This window comes from Pan paniscus, chromosome 3 (assembly GCF_029289425.2).
Source record: "Pan paniscus chromosome 3, NHGRI_mPanPan1-v2.0_pri, whole genome shotgun sequence".
Classification (NCBI taxonomy): Eukaryota; Metazoa; Chordata; class Mammalia; order Primates; family Hominidae; genus Pan; species Pan paniscus.
This window is the reverse complement of record NC_073252.2, coordinates 50,762,205-50,783,761: the sequence shown is the minus strand read 5'-3', so window position 1 is coordinate 50,783,761 and position 21,557 is coordinate 50,762,205. Positions and strand designations below refer to the sequence as shown.

The window sequence follows — 21,557 nt, the reverse complement described above, 5'->3', positions numbered from 1 at the left end:
ATAGGGATCACAACTTAGTGTAATATTCATAAAAGTATCTAATCTACAGCCAGGTATATAGCAGAAATCTAAAATCGTTTATTTACCTTTTTTCTTTTGCTTTCCAAGATAAGGTTTATGTGCTAGTTTCCCAAAGACTGGAAACTACGACCTATGAAGCAGGCCAGATCCTACTTCAGGTCTTAGTTGTTGATGGCTTGATGGAACTATGAGTCTGTAGGTAGTTCAAGATGAATAAAAATTACTCAGAAAAATTTTGTTGTTAGATCTGTTAAGTAACCATATTCTAATACTTATTTTCTCTACACAAGGAGAATACTTATTTTTCCCCTCCTACAGGATTCCTCTAGATTTCTTCTTTCTGATGCTCATGAAGTTATCCAGTACACACACACATTGCCAAGATGAAATATAGTATTATCTATGTGCCTCATGATTTAGAGAAAATAGAGACCAAGTTCTGTCTCTGAATACAGTTGTCATGGTATATCGTTTCATGATAGGGATTGCCAAAGAAGATAAATAGTTGCCATAGGAAGAAGTGATGAAGAACTGGAAAGAATTCTGGTCATAAGAAAGGGGAAAATTGAGGCAGATTTTTTTGCCCTACTAGTTTAATATCATTTTAGAAACTATTGTCCACCAGACCTAGACCTTGTCCTGAAGTAAGGCAACATTTTCACTCACTCACTCAAAAAATGTATAATGAGTTCTTCCTTTCTGTCATATGTATAGTAGGAAAATGAACAAGAATGGGACATAGATCCTGCAAAGTTACACTGATTTTCATGTGCATTCTATCAATTTGAAATTTATATTTGATATTTATGTGAAGCTAATGGGTTATCCTGAAATCTCAGTGTGCACAGATCTAGGGCAAGGCTTTAGTTTCCTAGGGATAAGGATTATAAAACTGAGATGTGAAAACTAATGGAAAGGAAAAGTGAAAGGGCTTCAATAAAAATGTGACAATTTTCAGAGCTTGGTGAGTTATAACTTAAAAGGATATGCTGTAAGCAACATCGTAAATGCCAGTGAGTCTGGCATGTTGTTGGATACCAACAAATGCTTGTTAATTTAAATATGTTTAAAAACCTTACAAAATAGAGGGAGGAGACCTTAACCAAACCAGTGCTTAATCACCTTGACAATACATTTGATATTTTAAAAGGACAAGATTATTTTAATGGTTTTTGTTATTGTTGCTAAAAGTTCTTACATGTCTTGCTCAATTGCTCAACATGAAGGGAATGCATGGATTCTACTATTTTATCAGCCATAGAAACTGAGGCTAGAGTATTGAATCCATTTTACAGTACTTAATAGAAATAAGAATGACTTTTGAATCTTCTGGCTCCTACTAAGAAATTTGTTTCGTTTGATCTTGTTCTTGCATTTTAAAGAGAACACATTTAAAATGCAAACGCTGCCCATAAAAGATAGTAAAAGACAATGGAGACTGATAAGTCCTCAAAGACATGTCTGTGCCATCAGAAAGAAGAGACAGGTATATGATACTATAAGGTCAGCTGAAAATGAACACTGTCTACAGCCTGGAGTAATAAGTCTTACCAAGCTCTCTCTCTGCTATATCCCGAAGTTCGCCACCCTGCAGGTCAGCCCGTGAGGGCCATCCAGCTTCCATCTCCCAACACTAAGTTCACTTTGTGTCTCCCATGACAGGGAGGAAACTTAGCATTCCTTGGAGACCTGAAGACATGCAGTTAGCTTAAGAACTTTCAAGAGCTTGCCAATAAGTCAGCCCTTGTTCATCCCCAAGCGGATGTGTGGTGGTATTGTGGTGGACCTTTACTGGACACTCTGCCGAATAACTGGAGTGGCACTTGTGCTTTAGTCCAATTGGCTATCCCTTTCACCCTGGCATTTCATCAACCAGAGGGAGGAAAAATAAACATCATAAAGCGAGAGAAGCCCCTTATGGGTCTTTCAACTCTCATGTCTATTTAGACGCAATTGGAGTCCCATGGGGAATACCAGATCAATTTAAAGCCCGAAATCAAATAGCTGCAGGATTTGAGTCAATATTTTGGTGGGTGACAGTTAGTAAAAATGTAGATTGGATAAACTACATCTATTACAACCAGCAGCGATTTATTAACTACACTAGAGATGCCGTTAAAGGAATAGCTGAACAATTAGGGGCTACTAGCCAGATGGCTTGGGAAAATAGGATAGCCTTAGACATGATATTAGCAGAAAGAGGAGGAGTTTGCATCATGATTAAAACTCAGTGTTGCACCTTCATCCCAAACAACACTGTCTCTAATGGAAGTATAACAAAGGCATTGCAAGGTCTGACTGCTCTATCCAATGAGTTAGCCAGCAACTCAAGGGTAAATGACCCCTTTACGGGATGGCTAGAAAAGTGGTTAGGTAAATGGAAAGGAATAATAGCCTCAATTCTTATTTCCCTCGCAGCCGTTATAGGTGTACTTATTCTTGTCGGGTGCTGTGTCATACCATGTATCCGTAAGTTGGTGCAGAGGCTCATAAAAACAGCACTTACTAAAACCTTCCTTAACTGTCCTCCACCTTATCCAGAGAAGCTTCTTCTTTTAGAAAATCAAGCAAAATAACTAAGCTAAGATATGTTTAAAAAGTTTGAAAAGAAAGCTGTAAGGAAATACAAGAGGAGGGGTTGTTAGATATGAATTCTAAATTTATTTTCAAAGAATTAATATGTCATTATGTTCAATTCTTTGCCTTCTACTTTTAAACTTAACTTCCTCATAAAGCAATCTTTTTCGATTACCTACTCCACCCTGACTCATTCTGATTACCTGCTCCACCCTAACTCATTCTGATTACCTGCTACCTGCTCTGCCCTGACTCCTGCCAAAGCACTCACCCCGTCATTCTCTTTAAATTAGCCAATCGGAATTAGTTTAGCCTGTGCAGTCTAACCCTAGCCAATAGGGAAACAACACAGCAGCAGGGGCCACATGCGTCAGGGATAAGAACTCCTTCCCCTCCCTTGTCCAAGTGTGCGCTCACCATTGTTCCATCTGTAAGGGTGCACCCTTCTATATAGAAGTAACTTGCCTTGCTGAAAATTAAAAAGAAAATTAAAAAAAGAAAAAAAAAGAAAATGAACACTGTCTCACCAGGTGTCCTGGAATTATTTATTTGAAAACAGCTTTGGAAAGAATTTGGCCAGAAGGAGCTTCCCTTTTCAGTGCTTTCATTTCTTAGACTCCCCATGACTACCTTCCTTACCAACTTCAACCTAAACCCCATTCAATTAGCCAGTCCTAGGGATTTAAGTTTTTTCTTTAACCTCTTCTTTCCTCTCCACTGCCTTATTTTTGTCCCTTGTTGTCTTCTACTTTGACTTTTGTAGTAACTCTCTAATTGAAATCTGTTACCTGATCTTGTCCCCTCAAATTCATCTTCCATGCAGTTACCAGTGACTCAGCCAATGAACGTCTCATTATGCTGTTTTCTTTCTTAAACACATCTTATTATTCCATATTGCCAAAAGAAGAAAGTACAAGTTTTCAAACATCTTGTACTAAGTCCTGAATTACCTAGTTCTTACCTCTTCAATCCTATCTCTCACTTTCCCTACTTTGAAAATTTTTCTCTAAACTGCTTATCATCACCTTGCACTTTATTAATTCTATTATCTTTGATGACAATGACTTGTTCATATTTCTTTGCCTGAAAAACTCCTAAATAATCCTATGGATACCTCTCCAGAGTTACGTCTGCCAGGAAGCCCTTCTAGACCACTCAGGGCATAATAGTGTTCTTTTCCCTGTGTTGTATTTTGGCCTTACCCTTATCATATCATATCAAACATATCATATCATATTACATTATATTATATCACATCTTGTTTTTAGTTTATCTGTTTGAGGTCTAGACTGTGAAATACTTGAAAGCTACTATAAAATCACATCTTATTGATATGAGGATTCTCAACATCCTTTATAATACATGTCTTAGTACATTTATCCTGCTATAACAGAGTAACATAGACTTGATAATTTATAAAGAACAGAAATTTGTTTCCCACAGTTCTGAGGTCTGGGAAGTCCAAGATCAAGATGTCAGCATCTGGTGTGGGCCTTCTTGCTTCATCCTTACATGGTAAAAGACAGAAGGGCAAGATAGGGTGAACCTGCTATTGCAAGCCCTTGTTAGAGTAGCACTAATCCATTCATGAGGGTAGGGCCCTCATGACCTAAACACCTCCCAAAAGACCTAACCTCTTTACAATGTTGTATTGAGGGTTAAGTTTCTAACATATGAATTTTGGGGAACACATTTAGACCACAGCAGTAGGTACCCAATAAATATTTGTTTGATACAGATACAAATGCTGACTATTATAGTAATGTATATCATCTTTCTATGTGCCAGGCAATATACTAAGTGCTTTGCATACATTTTCTCATTTAATTCTCCTAACAAATCTAGGAGATGAGCACTATTTTATTTTCATTTAGGAAATGAGAAACTGAGGCTCAGAGAAAATATGTAACTTGCTTTAGGTTACAGCAAGTGGTGGAGCCAGGGTTATAATGCAAGTCTGACCAGCTCTTTTAAGTGCTCTGCTAAACACAACTAGAAATTTGGGATACATCAGGCAACATAGCATAAAGATCTCTGATCTTGAGGAGCTTATATTCTAGTGGAGTGACAGAAAATAAAAAGCAAACATAGTAACTAAGATAATTGTATAGTAGATTGGAAGGTGATATTGGGGATATCTCAACTCTGGGTCATTCCTTTGCTACTCTAATGACCAGCCTTGGCTTTGTGAATCCAGGGCTGGCCAGAGCCTCTGGATCCCTCTGTATGTGCCAAATAGAATATTTTGGTGAAATGACATGATTAAATGAGTTAATAAAGGTGAAAATATGTTGTAAACCTGTTTCATACCTGATTATTGCAGAACATCACTGTTTTCTAAAGTGTTAGCTGGCAAGCCTTAGAGGAGGCAACCCAGGACTCGTAGATACTAAGCAATACCCCAGCCTTTCTGCCTAAATCAAATCCCTGGTGCTACTGGGGAAATGGGAGAGGATGGGGGTGCACTTGAAGAACAGAGCAGAAATAAAAGATCTGTTCAGGGAGATGTGTCTATTTCCCCTCAGATAACCAGTATGGGCAACATTCATGGATGTTTTGCCACTTTCCTCTTTGGGTGCACAAAGAAAAGTTCTGAAGATATAATAATGCTGCTCCACAAGGAGGCCACAACGGAGTCATTTTTTAAAGGACCTATAATATTTACATAAAATATACAAGTTACAATGCGAGCAAGTAATGTTAAGTGCTGAATGTCAGGTACAAATTAATAACTTCCATAAAAGTTTCCAGACGACAATGATGATTGAAATCAGGCAGATTCTGAAGGCTTTAGAGAGGCAGTACGGTTTGAACTGTGCCTCAAAAAGAGGCACAGTTCTTCCTCCAGATACAATGTTGGTAAGACCAGGAATCACTGTGCCCTCCCGTAACTAAAGAGTGGGCATGCAGCCCGGTCCAGGTTAATTAAATGTTATTTTCCTGGGATTTGGCTCTTGAGACAAAGAGTGATGCAAGGCAGAAAAGTTGTTTATACTCACTTTTTCTGGTATTAGGACCCTGAGAATACTATCTTTTAGTTCCTATAACTTAGGTTCTACTTTGGTTGTTATCCTTTCTGAGTCTGTCATGGTTTTTTGTTTGTTTTGTTTTGTTGTTTCTTCGTGCTCTAGCTTTTCCTTCAATTCTGATACATTTTGATACTTTTTTTTTCCTATTAAGTTTTTGAGAGTCAGTTTCTGTTTCTTGTGCCTGGAGAATCCTGACTGATATAGGGGCTTTAGGAAACTCTGTGGAGTTTGAGGACAAAGGCGGTATCTTTCATTTTTGTGTATATCCAGCAACAATGCCTGGCTCTAACACATGATTTTAATTAATATTAATGGAAATAAAATGTGTGTGCATGAACTGGACTGAGTGGAAGTGTTCATATGATGGAATGAAGAAAAGTAATATAAAGAAAGTTATAGGGACTACATTGAGGAAAGCCTTGAAAGACAGACTGAAGCCTCAATTTTGGGGGCATTGGGAAGTCTTGGAAGTTTCTGCACACAAGGTTGCAGGGTGTGGTGAGTGAGGGAGTGATATAAGAACAGTGTTTCAGGAAGGTTAACTGAACAGGCAAAGAAACAACTAACACTTATCCATGCTTTCCAGGCTCCAGTGCAAATGTTTCCTAGCAATTAACTCACCAATTCCTCACAACTGTCTACAGCTGGGTACCATCATTATCCTATCCCCAGTTTACAGATGAGGAAGCAGAGGCACAGACTTGCCAAACAATTTACCAGTCAAACAGCAAATGGCAAACATGGGCAGTCTGAAAAGCATTTAACTATTACACTCTACTGCCTCCCTCCATAGTATGGCTATGCAGATGGAGAAAAAAAAAAAAAAAACATTCTCAAGGAGACAGTAAAGAATCCAACTGTAGAAATGATGTGGCATAGATAATAAATACATATCATAAAGTAAGAGTTGTCAGGACTTGGCATCACTGGATGTGGGCTGATATTGGATAAAATCAAGGCCCATTAATTACTTAGCTAGTAATTTATCCATTAATTTTATCAACATTTATTGAGTACCCACCAAATATCATGCACTGTTATATCTACTAGTGATACCACAGTGCACAAAGCAGACAAGTTCTTTGTTGTCGAGTCCATATTCTACTACAAGATAAGTGATTAATAAATAAATAAAAAATATCAGGTAACAATAAGTGCTATGATGAAAATAAAAGAAGGCAATAGAGACTGATTAGGATCTGATTACATAGACAGTACTCAAGGAAGGCCTCTCTAAGGAATTAGCATGTACACAATGACGAATTACATCCCTATTATCTGCCACAGAGCCTATCAGGCTGTCCAAGGGAGAGAATACAGTCATGGATTCTTAGTTTCTGTTTCTGATTAGGCCAGTAAAGCTCCTTCCTCAGAGAGACAGAAACTAAACACCATGGCTGCAGGCTTCTAAAAGCCTAAAACAAAACAAAATAGAACAACAACAACAAAATAAGGCGGGTTGGACAAGCTCTAGACCCTTTAAAAAATATTTGCTGAATGAGTGAATGAAGTGATTTGAGGAACTTGAAAAGCAAGAAATTACATTTTTCCAGGATGGGTGGGACTGTCATGAAAGAAACAAAACTTCTTTCAATGACCTGAATGATGGGAATTAACCAACCTTCTAAAGATCTAGGGACAAAGTGTCCTGGCAGGGGGACCAGCAAACACAAAGCCCCAAGAAAAGAACAAATGGCATGCTTGGCATGCTTGAAGAACACAAGTAAGGCAAATGTGTCTGGGATGTAGTGGGAAAAGAGTATAAAGAGGTGAAAGCAGAGAAGTAAACACAGCCCACATTATACAAGGTGCTGGATGACAGGCTTAGGAGTTTTAATTTGGAAGGTTTAAATAGAACAGTTACATAATATAAATTCTGTTTTTTAAAAAAGTCACTCTGGCCAACCTGTGAAAAAGGAATTATAGCATGATAGGAGTAGAAGCCAAGCAATATATTAGGAGACAATAGAAGAAGTCCAGTTTGTAGCTATTGAGATGGAGTTCATGGAAATATTTCAGAGGTGGAATTGACAAGACTGGCTGATGGGTTAGACAGCAAAGAGAGGGAAGGAAAGGTTTTCTAAATGTTTCCTAGATCAACTAGATAGATTGTGATATATTGAAAAATTTCCTAGAGCAAACAGATAGATTGTGGTGTATTGATGATTGTTTAAAAAAACAAGGAGGAAGATAAGTTTTGCAAATCTCAGAAGTTTTGTTTGAGGCATGTTAATGAGTTGCATATTAGAAATTCCAGTGGAAGTGTCAAGAGGTCAATTGGATCTAAAAGCCTATTTCAGGTGAGGTTCAAGGCTAGAGAAAGAAATTTCAGATCACTGTTAATACGGAATTCTTTAACTCCATGGAACTGGATGAAATTGCCTAGTAAGAGAGTGTAGACTAAAGAAGAAAAGGATCCCCAGCTACAAACTCTGAGGCTTTCCGGTATTTCAAATGTAGCAGAGAATAAGGAGCCAGCAGAGGAATGGCCAGTAAGGATGGAGGAAGTAGAGTGAAGTATCTGAGAGCCAAACTCAGAGAGGCTTTTGAGGACAGAAGGGTTCACCATGGCCAACGCTGCTGAGAAGTCTCTAAATATAAGAGCAAAAGTGTTACTGTTGGATGTGGAAACATGCAAATCATTGGTGATCTCAATGTGCAATCTCAGTGGAAGGTGAGGCAGAAAGCCTACAGGAATTAGTTGAGGAGAAAATAGAAGGTAATGCAATAGAGAAGAGACTATAGACAACCTTGTCAAGAATTTTCACTGTGAAGGGTGTAGTATAAAGGGATAGTAGTGAGTAAAATGTCAAGAAGTTTTTTTTTTTTAATGAACAAACCTAAAGGTTTTTTTAATGCTAATGAAAATGATCAAATGGAGGAAGAAAAGTTAATAATGTCATAATTACGGAAGGTAACTTTTTTTTAGAAGGCTGGAAAGTGGTGGAGTGTACAGGGGAGACCTGGGCTTTGATAAGAGGACCACATCTTCTATTCTAACAGCAAGAAAGGCAGAGATTACAGGTAGTAATGCAGGTAGATTGGTATATTTTGTGTTGGTAAGATGAGGGAATTTCTGTTTGATTGCTTCTATTTTAATCAGAAAAGCAAAGGCAGAATTTCAAGTCTGGGTAACGAAGAAAATAATGGAACAAATTACGCACACCAACACAAAATCTCTAAGGGTATGAGCTAACTTCAAACATATAGAGAAGCAGAGGGCTTAGAAGAGCTGTATAGTCACTGTATCTGTCTGTGATAAAATGTGGTCTCAAAATCTATGCATATCATTCAAGTGGTAGAAGTTGGGGAAGGAGAGATATAATTTTGCAAAATTCCAAAAGTTTTTTAAAATATCTGTACTAGAAAATTGGTTATAGTGGTATGCTTTAATTCTTTGTGGAACCACAGAACGTATAAATAAATAAATATATTTAATCCTGTTATGTTAATTGGAATTATATTTTTTCCTTACCTATCCATCCCTATTACCTGCCACAGAGCTTAGGGCTTTTAACAAATATTTGTTGAATGAATGAATGAATGAAGTGATTGAGGAACTTGGAAAACAAGAAATTACATCTTTTCAGGGTAGATGGGGCAGTACATGAAAGAAACAAAACTTTATAAATGCAATGCTTTGTCTCTAAACCCAAAAACAAAAGTCCATTTGGGAGGCAACAGCCCTAAGGCAGCAAACTCTTGAGAAATTTAGCTCAACTTTTATCCAACTTTGTAAATTACTAATCATATTAATTTGAAAGGCTCTACAGAGGTTGTGACCCTAAGTAACAATCCCATGTCCCTTTCAGGGCTATAGTGTCCCACCAAAGTCAATGCTTAACCATGGCTCTGGAGTAATGGAAGGCAATATGAATCAGTATAAAGGAGTCTCATCAACAAAATGCTTTTCTATTTAGTTCTTAAATCGAATCTTAACTGTCATAGGGTATCTTCCTCTGAGGTAGAGCATAAATTTTGATATCCATGTCTATCAATCAAGTTTGATTCAAGAGTATCAGGTTGATTATTTTTAAAAAATCTACCATTAGTCATCATAGGTAACAGCCTCTAGCATAACAGATTCTAGTTATTGTTGTTTCTTGAAGAATGATTGATGTCTTAAAGAATGATTGAGGTCTTTAAGAATGCGCATACTCAATATTAAAGTATTGGTTAGGAGGTAGGTGACTAATTTAGCAAATTTTTTGAAAGAGTGTTGGTAGATTCTTTAGTGGGGTGCATTTAAAATCAATCAGATATTACACTGTAGCTTTTGCAGCATTGGACAGAACCAGTAGATGGTGGTCTTAAGTTGCAAGTTGCTTTTACGCTAACACCTGTCAGCATGTGAAACAACTACTGCTTTCAACAAAATGTTGAAATTCACTTTTCTATTTATCAGATGCCATAAATTGGATGAAGGTGGCACATGAGAGCATTTTGAAGTGACATGTTAACTGTTGTTTATTTTTCAAAAGGACTGATCTGAAAGAACACACAGACTATTCATCACAGCACTTTAAAACTATGCAGTGTTTTTATCAGAAACAGATATAAATGGCTTTGCCTATTGTTTATCTTTTCTTCAAAAATTAAAAAATTAATTTCTGATTTAGAATGCTGTCTGTTGGAAGTCTGAAAAACCAAGAGCAACTCTAAGCTGCAATACCTAAATAAGATACTCACTTAACTTTCCCTATTGTTAAATGCACTTCTGAAATTCAATTGCAAGAGTATTACAATACCTTGTAATTATGCAGACTGACTAGAGTTAAAGACTTTGGAAATTAATTTTGAGTTGAAATATTAAATGAAGTAGAATGTTTTATCATAATGGCATAATTTAAAACTAACTAAAAATAGCATTAATAATAATCATGATCACTCTCCTTTCATTAAAAGAAGAGATTTAGTACTAAATTATTAAATGATCAAATTTACGGTGCCCAAGTTAGTAAAGATTTTGTAGTAGTGTAAATCATGCTACATGATTTCTGTCTCATGACTATAGCAAATTAGTCACTATAGTAAATTTTAGAGGCTGTTAATAATACAAACACTTCAATGTTGGAAGCTTTGGTAGAATGATACTGCATGCATCCTTAGGCATTCAAATATTCCATTTTTTTCTCCCAACAGTGTATTATATAACTGCCATAGGTAGTATCAAGGATGGGCAATTACACCTTGAACAAAAGGAAAGGATAAGCACTTTATTTTTATAAGCCAGTGATTTATGAGAAGTGATTTCTGCTTCCCAACATTAACCTTTGTCTTCTTTCTATTCAACAGTCTTCTGATTTTACTCTGAAATTTTACTGTCTGTATTCTAAGCAGAACATATGTTGCTCATTTTCTTTAATAATCCTCAGATCAACTAAATTTAAGAGAATTCTACAAACCCACAATGGCTGAAATGATTACTTTTAAATTTACTTAAAATCATCCTAATATACACACTTGATTTCTTAATAAATGAATAAACTGTACCAGTATACAAATTGTGACACAGTAAGCAGTCTAAAATAGAAAGCAAATATACACCAACCTCTTAATAATAAACGCTTGAGCAATGAGGATGAGGTGGGCAAATAAGGTGAAGGGATGTTTGCCTTGTGTATTCTACATGTTTCTTAGAGAAAGTGTTTATAGATGTTTCAAAGTATATGTGTGTTATAGATTTGTGTTTAATATATTTGAATGTCTCCTACTTCTTTAGTCATGAATGTAATTTTTAATATCTGAATCATATTTCAGAAAGTTATCAGATCTGAGAATCTCTAGTCACATGAGATTACAGTTGATTGAAACACATGTAAAAATGCTGTGACTCGCTCAAATAACTTTTTACATTTTTATTTCTTTTCGAGTATAATAATCACTGTCAATAAGGGATTTGTACTATAAAGAATATGTATTACGTATCTGCTAATACATAATGGAAATTTTTGAAAGTTGTGGGCAAATATTTCACCTCACCAAATTTACCATTATAGAATAACTTCTGAGACTATTAGAATTATTTTGGACTGGGTTGGTAATTTAGGGTAAACCAGCCATTTGTTACTTTTCTTTGACATCATAACATTTTGCCCATGAGTTCTTTACCCCCATCACCCCCAAAACATTTTGGCACATGGGAATACATGTTGCTACAAAAAAATTCTCATGAAAAATATGGATTAAAGATGGTATGGTACAAAACCAAAGTAGCGCACTCTCCTTCACAAGGCTGTGAGGTGTCATTAACAAGAGGCTAGTTATTAATAGTCACACATTCTTGGTCATTTATTTAGCATGTTTATAGCACTTTACAAAGTGCTATGTTAGTGAATTCAATATAATTGCTATATTTATAACCTCAAACTCACTGTAGTTTGAGATAATTGTGTGTGTGTATTTTTGTAATGTATTAATTCCACAGCTGGGATATTCAGTGGAGAACCACATATGTCATATTAGGACATTTAATTAGACTCAGGAGTCAAACAGACATCTGAAAACATCTATGGACTCATTAGTATAGTTCCAGTAGCTCCTTTGGCTTTGACATAACTCAGGAAATAGGAAATCATAACATCATAAATAGTGTTCATCTGAACCTTTCGGGGTAGCCAGAGCAATTTTAAGCCAATCATTTCTCACTAGGCTAATACTTGTCAAGTCTCTTATTCAGGTAAGTTTTTTTTTTCTTTTTTCTTCTTTTGGATATTCAGTGGCCAATGAGGTGTAATAAGTTTTAGCAAATTGAGGCTGAGGTCTCTTAGGTTAGCTTTATTATTTGCTGTAAATTACATCAGCTTTATAACTGCTTAACACAGCTCTTGAATCAAGAAATATCACACCTGAATTTTTCTGTTCAGGCTGAATGACTGGCATGTGTGTGTGTCTGTGTGTGAGTGAGAGAAAGAGGGAGAGAGAGAGAGAGAGAGCACCCCTGGAATTCAGGATTAAAACTGCTGCTTTCAGATTGTCAAACTGATTTATATTTTAACTGTTGGACAGCTGAAGTGACAACTAAATAGGATCTTAACAGACTAGCATTTTCCCACATTTTTTTCTCTTTGCAGATTATAATTTGGTAAATTGTTATATATTTTAATTGCACTCTGTATTCCATCTTTGGTTGACATTGAGTTGAACTTTGGATTTTGGATTTTATTTTATATGTCAGGCTGAAAACAATGAGGTGTGACTTGAGTGACTTGCTTCTCATAATCTCACATCTGTTATTTTAAACACAAGAAAGCCAGGCTCCACTATGAGAAGGCCCCTCACTTGCTAAGTAGCAGGCTTACAGAAGGAGACACTCTCAGCAGAGGGAACTGGTGCAGAAGATTCTCTTTCTTCTCTTAGTAGCTTTTGATAGGTCAGCAAATCAGAATTGTTTGCTGTTTTCCTTCTTTCCCCACTGACACCTCATTACAGAATGGGGTGTTTTTTTCCCCCAGACTGTATTAGCAGAAACAGAAAAGTAATTAATACATAAAGTACCAAATATGAAATATTACTCTGCACAGACGCATTTCACACTTCATTGATTTCATGAGTAGGCCAGAGGTGCCAGAACAATAATTAATATGTTGTAAGAAAAAAATTATTATGCAAGGTCAGCAGCATTTGAAGACTTTACAAGGAAGAGGCATTAAAAGATATGCTGCAACTATTTCTTAAATACAGCTTTAAATTGGGATTTAAATGAATATTTGAAGAAATACACAGATTTTCTATGAGAACTTGGTAGGAATTTTTCATCTGTTAGTATGCTTGTGTATGCAAACATAGTATGTACCAATATACTGGCATTTTAGAGAAAATATGAATAAATACGTGTGGATAAATTTGTGTGTGGATTTATGCTTGGCTTTATAGATATCATTATTTACATTTCTGAATTTTCAATGAAATAGCAAAATTTAAAACTCAAGTAAATTTATTTTATATTATTTAAAAATTACTAAACAATACATGTTTGTTCAAAAAATCATTTAAATTTCAGAAAATCAAGAACAGAAACCTTAAAATAAAGTCATTCATAATCCTACCATGCTGATATAAGATGTTAATATTTTGGTGTATATCCTCTGAAGACTTTTCCTCTGTGAAAAACAGGATACTGTAATATTGTCTTCAGTATACTTTTTCACTTATTAAATGATTATTCTTTATGTCATTCAATATTTTTCTACAATATTTTTGATGGCTACATAACATTCCACTGGTATGATGTATCATAATATATTTAAACAATCTTCTGTCAAGGGACATACAAATGGTTTTTAATTTTTTAAAAATTGCAGTGAATATCACTAGAGCTATATCTTCATAATGCCCTTTGGCACATCCCTAGAAATGAAATTCTGATGGCTTTGACAGACATTGCCAAGTTGTCCTCCAGAAAGGTGTCTCAGTTTATTCCCAACACAATGTGGATTTCAAATTCCCTCTCAGTTGTGATTATAAAGCTCTTCTTTCTAATCTGCCTTCTACATGACTCTGATATCATGTCATAAGTAATGGATTTTTCAGGATAAATGGAAGGCAATTGAGAGAGAAATCTCAAAACAATTTCAAAAGCAAAATATTTGCAGTGATTGTCTTAAGGCCAAAGTTAGCAAATTCATTTAACATCATACATTTATCCCAAATTGAAAACTACGAATAGCCATTATTTACTAAGTGCTTACCATGCAGCAGTGATAACTTTGCAATAGTTCTATGTGCTTTACATCAATTATCTCGTTTTTTTATCCTCACAAAATTACCCTGTGGAATATGTTTTTGATGTTCCTTGTGAAGAAAAAGCCAGAACTCAGACAATTTATAAATAAATTGCTCAGTCACACAGCTAGTTGGTGGGAAGCTGGGATTTGAATTCAGAACAGTATGATTCAAAAGATTATATTTCAGCTACTAGAAGGATCATAAATTTGTAGTTCTGAAAATGTTTTACCTCAAAATAGTACACAGTATAGCTCATTTGTAGATTTGCAACAGCAACATTTTACCTCAATTTATTGTCATTTGGTATTACGATTGAAGATATCTGCTTGGATAAACTTTGGATTTTTACCACCTGGACCTGTGATAATAAACAGTAGGTCTCTCATTTCTCAAACACAAGGTGTTAGGAAGGCTGCTGCTGGGTTGGCAGAGGAGGTTCTCAGCCATTCTCAGTGCATATGGCTCTTTGGGGTAGAAAGCGACCACCAGGCCCTCTCTTTTGCTCTCCTTTTCTCACAAATTATAGTCCATATGATAGATATTCTGACTTTCTTGTTTACTTCCTTTTTGAAGGTGAATTTGAGGTGATATAAAGAAGCAAAGGGCCAGGAAACTGACAGCAGAGAATGCTGGGTCTCTCCAGGAAGGTTTCCTTGGTCCCAAGATTTTATGTCCAAAATTGAACCAGGAGCCTCTCTAGTGGGATGTTTCTCTGGTTGACACAGTTGTGGGAGGGTTAGGATGGGGAGATGGGAGGAAGATATGGCATAGATAATATTCAATCCCAAATGTAATGGAACTCAGAACAGAAAAAGGAAAATGGTGTGCTCTATCCCAGATATGAAGCTCAACAAAGTAACATCATTAGGGCCAGAAATTGTCCTGTTGTGGCATTCCAAAAGCATATGAGCCTCTGTCCTACTCATTATGAATCTTTATCCTTTCCTCTCCCTCTGCTCTCTCTCTCATCAGCAGGCTAAAGAGAGGATACATCTCTCGCTTAAGCTTGGGGCTTTTTGGCACGAAGCTTGATTGTCTCGGTTTCTTCTTGGCAGATTTAAATTGTTAGAGAAATGAAACTCGTTTGAAAACAGTAGGCCCTGGCAGGCACTCTCCCAGGCATTGCCCAGGACTCCAGGAACAGTTGTCAACTTGCTGCATGGCATTTGTCTAGGTTGGGTTTGATCTTAGTCTCAGATCCCATATGGTAAGAAATAATTCTGTTTTAAAGTTTTGTGTATGATTGAGGTCAGAAGAGGGAGAGAACTTGCTGCATATGGAGTTTGCAGATTTTTTATACTGAAATTAAGATTTAATAAAGATGGGGGAGTAAGAACAAAAATTATTTGCATGAAAATGAGACAAAACTGAAAAGGGTATTTTTCTTTTCTCTGAATGTAAATCTCTATTTGACTATTAAATTCCTTAATTTTAAGATATTTCTATCATTGTGGAAGTACAAGAATACTGACAACTAATATGTATGTACAATATGGTATGTTAGAAATTAAAAGCACATTCACATATATATATTACTGAGTTTGAAAAAAACAGTTTTACTACAAATGGGGAAACAAAATAAAATAGTACCATTTCTAGTAGTATTAGTTCTTATATAATTTATTATCCAAGTTTTTGGTTTATTTTAAAAGAGCGTGTACAGCACCATATAAAGAATCTGGGCCAGGTGCGGTGGTTTACGCCTATAATCCCAGGACTTTGGGAGGCTGAGACCAGAGGATTGCTTAAGACCAGGAGTTGGGGACCAGCCTGGGCAACATATTGAGATCCTGTCTCTACAAAAAACAAAAAAATCAGCTGGGCATGGTGGTGTGTAACTGTAGTCCCAGCTACTAGGGGGTCTGAGGCAGGAGGATCACTTCAGCCCAAGAGATCGAGGCTGAAGTGAACTATGATGGTGCCTGTCTACTCCAGCGTGAGCAAAAGAGTGAGACCCTGTCTCAAAATTAAAAATAAAAAAGAATTGGGCCGGGCCTGGTGGCTAATGCCTGTAATCTCAACACTTTGGGAGGCTGAGGCGGGTGGATCACCTGAGGTTAGGTGTTCGAGACCAGCCTGACCAACATAGAGAAACCCTGTCTCTACTAAAAATACAAAATCAGCTGGGTGTGGTGGTGCATGCCTGTAATCCCAGCTACTCGGGTGGCTGAGGCAGGAGAATCGCTTGAACCTGGAAGGCAGAGGTTGCGGTGAGCCAAGATCACCCCAATGCACTCCTGGGCAGCAAAAGTGAAACTCCGTCTCAAAAAAGAAACAAACAAATAAATAAATGTAAAATAAAAAAAAATCTAGTAGGCAATAATATGCTTAGAGGTTCTGATGAAACATGTTATATAGTATTTTCAAGTTTTTCTTTAGACTTCCAATAGGACATAGTAATAGTAAATAATTGAAATTAAAATGCTTCCCCAAAATTTGAGATGTGGGTAGATAAGCATAAATTTTTGAATCAATTTCTAGTTAAATCCATACTGTAATTTGATTGTGCAATTACAAATTTCATCTTCTTTTCTCCATCTCTATACCACTATTTGGAGAGAGAGATGGCTACTTAACAGCTGGAACTGTGAAAACAGAATAAATTTCAGAGCATCTAAATGTGTGTGCCGCTCCAATAAATATTTTAGACATCAGAAACAGTTGGTGTTGTCAACCCCTAAGTGTCAGGTCTACTTCCTCTGTTTATTTTTCCCCTACCACCCACTATTGTTTCTCTTTGACACACAGCCTCTTCTTATTGCAGAATCTCAGAGGAGCAAACACTAGGCCCTTTTCACAGAATCAGTTTAATATAGACTAGTATGAATGATAATTCATACTATTCAAAGAACTATTAATGAAAACTTTCTATATCTGGTGGTTCATGGGTTAAACTCAGTTGTCACCCGACATCTCCAAACTGATTTTTGACCTGGATTTGTTCCTTACATATATGACCATCTCCTTCCATTAACTCAGGTTAAGCAGAAGCTAAAACAGAATAGAGTAAACCAGGGGTAGAGGACCAATCTGATTAAATCTAACAATTTGTACATCTGTGCCTGACTTTCATCACTTCTTATGATTGCGTATAAAGTACCTGCTGTTGAATGAGGGATTAAGCCCATTCCAATTATTGATGCTTTTTAACTTTACAGATGTCAAAGGCATTCCTTCAAACCTGTTCATTTCCAGAGCAAGGCTTTTCCAGATGGGAATTAGAAAGCAAGATTTGACAAAATCTGCTTCTCTGTTACTCAGTACAAAGGAATATTACAGTAACGCTCCCATTTCTGTTAATCCATTCATTTCAGGTTTGATTTACCTTTTTTGCTTTGATCTAAAAATCTCTGTGGCTTTATAGGATTATATGTTGCTATATTCAGGTTTTGAATGAATCACACTGTATGCATTTTAATATGATTTCTCTGACTCCAAAGCCAGGATTAACCTGTTGTTTTTGATTAAAAAGATGCTATGTCTAGATTTCAGAGGAGTGTTAGATTTCTCTGCTTATCTACTGTTTTTCTTCTTTTTAAATAGACAAAAGAAATTATATTTGTTGTCTATATTGATGAAATAAAGAAAAAAAGTATAGTTTTTTAAAGAATTTAAATATTAACACTCAATATAAACTGTTGTATAAATAAGAGTGAAAGTTTTTTTTAACACTGTGTTTTGCATGCCCTCTGTTGACTTCTTGCTAAATCGTGATTACTAAAGTAGACCTCATTTAAACCACAGGAAAGAAAAACTTTGGTGACTGGTCATGTCATAGAAATTAGATATTTTTAAAAATGGTTACCTTAGTGTTTAAAAACAAAGGGAAAGACTCTGATCTTCCCTCATTCGGTGCTGCCAACTTTTCTTGACTCTTCTAAAATTGTATGTGAAGCAAAAAGTTACAGTAGAGAATCCCAATAATATTCTAAAGAACAACAATATAGTAATGGCAAAATCTTAGAGATGCTTAAAATGGACAGACACTGCTCTAAAAACTTTACCTATATCAAGTCAATTAATTTTCCCAAAGCATTTGGGAGTTGATCCCATTATTTTAATTATACAGATAAGGAAAATGAAGACAGAAGTGAAGAAATTATTCAAGCTTATATGGCAGAAGCATGGTTCAAACTTGGCAAATTTGGTTCAAGTCCATGTTCTTAACCACTATGCTAGTTATGTTTACATGGTCAACCCAGAAAATATATAAAATGAATTAAACTCAATCTAATGAGAATATGGTAGTGAACAAGTGAGAAATTGAATGACCAACTGGTCCATTTTTCTCTCCTCCACAAACTTCCTTTTTAAAAGTATGGTATGGTTTAAATGTGTCCCCCAAAATTCATGTGTTGAAAACTAAATTCCCAGTGCAACAGTGTTAAGAGGTGGGATCTTTAAGAGAGGATTAGATCAAGACATCTCTGCCCTCCTGAATGGATTAATGCTATTATCTCAGGAATGGATTAGTTATCTCAGGAGTGGTGTCCTGATAAAATGATGAGTTGGACCCTTTGTCCCCATTGCTCTCAAACCCTCTCTTACCTTCTCACCTTCATGGGATGATGCAGCATGAAGGCCCTTGCCAGATGCCACCACCTTGATATTGAACTTCCTGGCCTCCATTAAGTGTAAATCACTCAGTCTGTGGCATTCTGTTGTAATAGGACAAAATGGACTAAGACAAAGTAGAAATTCCAGATATGGGTTCCATAGTACATCAATGCTGAGCCCATTTCTAAATTTTAAGCACAGCTCATCTGCCAAGTTGCTAAGGTTTTAGCCTATGACTCATAAGCCCTTTGGACTCATTACCACATCGTCTCCCTTTGAACTTACCCTACAATCAAGGAACAGAAATACAGGGTAAAGAAGAATCTAGCTGCGAAAACTAGATTCAAACAATTAACCAGTGTTTGTGGAGGGCACATACTGATTTTCCTACATCAGTGATTGGGAAAGAAATTGAAGTTTATATACACATTGCTAAATAAGAACAGAGACAATGCACATCCGAATCAAATTTTGGCAATCATAAAAGGCAATGTTTATGAACATGTCTAAATGCAAATTAGAAACAAATCATTGTTTATTAAAATCAGTTTCATTTAATCTTTGATATTTCTAATATTTGCTAGGAAAGATTCCTGTCTTATATTTCTATCTGGTGGCTTTGTTCAAATCACTCTCTAAGGTTCTTTTATCCAGTTTATTATAAATAAATTAAACATTACTCTGTATCCTCGAGGAAAGAGGATTTTAAATTTAAATATCTATAAGCATTTCTATGTATCTGAAAGTAGACATGATGCTAAAAATGAAAAATGATCCATAGTTTTCTAATAATATACAATTTGTATACTCTTATTTATATTTTCAACTAGATTCTGAACTCTTGAAGGAAAAACCTTCTTATTGCCTATTTTTGTATAATTTACGCCTATAGTTCATCCCCATTCCCTCATCCCATACTATAGTGATTTCAGTGATATGGATATAGTAGGTGTTTAATAAATATTTGCTGTGTGAATAAATTGCTTTCCATTACTGAAGCTACTTTGAGAATTATTTTTGAAACAATAAAGAGTCTCAGAAAGAATATAGTAGACAAGGTTTGAAACAGGGTTTGCATGTAAATTAAGCATCTTTCTTCAGGTCTCTGATTTTGACATAATCCAAATACTGCTTCACTATAAAGCAAAGAGGCATGTTAGTGCATCTTATTCTGTCTTAGGGAGTCAAAAGGTGCAATGCAATAGAAGAGGTGATGTTGGAACTTGCTTTTTGGCTGCATGCTTTGCCTTTCAAGCACTAACTGAGCTGCAGCATAAGGTGTGAAATTAGGACAAATGTTCCAAGTCCTAGAAAATGAGTGTTTTATTTAACTCCATCTTGCTCAGGAAATCTGTTTCAGGATTACAGGCTTTCAGAAAAGATTGTTGACTAAGGGATATTTAGGTTGATAAATAGAAACAAAAAAACTGCATGATCTTTGACAACAAAACTAAAATAAATGCTGACACACAAAAGCAACTTTGATAATGCTACTCACAATAGTACTCCAGAGTTTACTTTTAGACACATAAGGAAGGACCTGTAGATAAACTCTCAGGAATTGGTTTATCCCCCCAAACCATAATATCCCCTGTGCTAAACACTGGGAAATTGTATTACTTTAAAAAAGCAGGAGAGAAAATGTTCAAAATGCTAGACATTAAATGGGTAGTATAAACAATCTTCAATTGCAAAAACTCTTTGCTGTTCAATTTAAAAAGACAGCTTAGAAAAACTAGTCAAGGATAAAGTATCATGCTTCTCATAGTATTTTCTATCTCCATCATTGATAAAGTAATGCAGAACAGATTGAGTTATTATAACCATGAACTTCTTATTTATTTAATATAAAATATACAATTTGTTCTTCTGTTCTGAGAGTTCTATTCCTCTGAGAAGTAACATGTCTTTAAAGTATTAGATTAGGTGAAGCCTGTCTAGTTGTTTATATTCATTCTTGAGCTAAGCTAATATTAATAAATGGATTCTTACCACTTTTAAAAGATATCCCTTTTCTTTTATTTTGCTATTTGAAATGTCTTACTTTCACTAAACCAAATTCTTCCTTCTGAAATTACTTCATTCTGTGTAATTCTGTGTGGAAGTGGAAGTAGAAGTAGCAAATATATACTGAATCCTGTATTATATGACAGAAAATCTTTTGCCTTACATTGACCTAGTTAATCTTCATCATAACAGTTTGAGGAATGTTACTAATTATCCCCTTTTTACACATGAGGAAATTAAGGCACAAAGAAGGTAAGCAACTTGTCCAGAGTTACACAGCTTAAAACTATGAAGCCAAGCTTCAACTTCTGGAAGTCATCCTTTTAACCAATAAGCCATTCTTGACAGAGGACAACATTTTGTTCATCTTTGTATTCCTACACCTTACCCAGTGCCTAGAACTTATTAGGCACTTACAGAACATTTATAAAACAGAGCGCTTATTAAGCTTTAGAATGTACCTCCCTTTATTTCTTTTCTTACCTCTGCAGCCAGATTCACACCTTGGCCTTCCTTATCTGGGAAAGAGCTCCTCATTAATTTCAGCATTCAATCTTCAATTGATACTCAGTTTCAAGTACAGTTTTGACCTTCTCATTTAATTCCCTTGCTCAAAAATTGACCATGGACCCCATTACC

General features: G+C 35.8%; 1 protein-coding gene and 1 long non-coding RNA gene across 6 annotated transcripts in view; one reads left to right on the top strand and one right to left on the bottom strand.

Annotated features, from left to right (window-relative positions):
• Positions 1 to 21,557, bottom strand: part of NAA11 (N-alpha-acetyltransferase 11, NatA catalytic subunit) — a 173,485-nt gene that overhangs the window by 122,157 nt on the left and 29,771 nt on the right. The window contains exons 2-3 of one of the 4 annotated variants that reach the window (XR_008625147.2): positions 18,903 to 19,012; positions 18,160 to 18,282 (exon numbers count right to left, since the gene is read on the bottom strand). The exons of 1 other annotated variant lie outside the window; for it this stretch is intronic. The gene's annotated coding sequence lies outside the window, so the exon portion shown is untranslated. Of the gene's footprint in view, positions 1 to 1,379; positions 18,283 to 18,902; positions 19,013 to 21,557 lie in introns of those variants that run through there. 2 more of the 4 variants (XR_008625146.2, XR_008625148.1) reach the window with 2 other exon arrangements.
• Positions 1 to 21,557, top strand: part of LOC106634682 (uncharacterized) — a 99,289-nt gene that overhangs the window by 65,880 nt on the left and 11,852 nt on the right. The gene's annotated exons all lie outside the window — the stretch shown is intronic.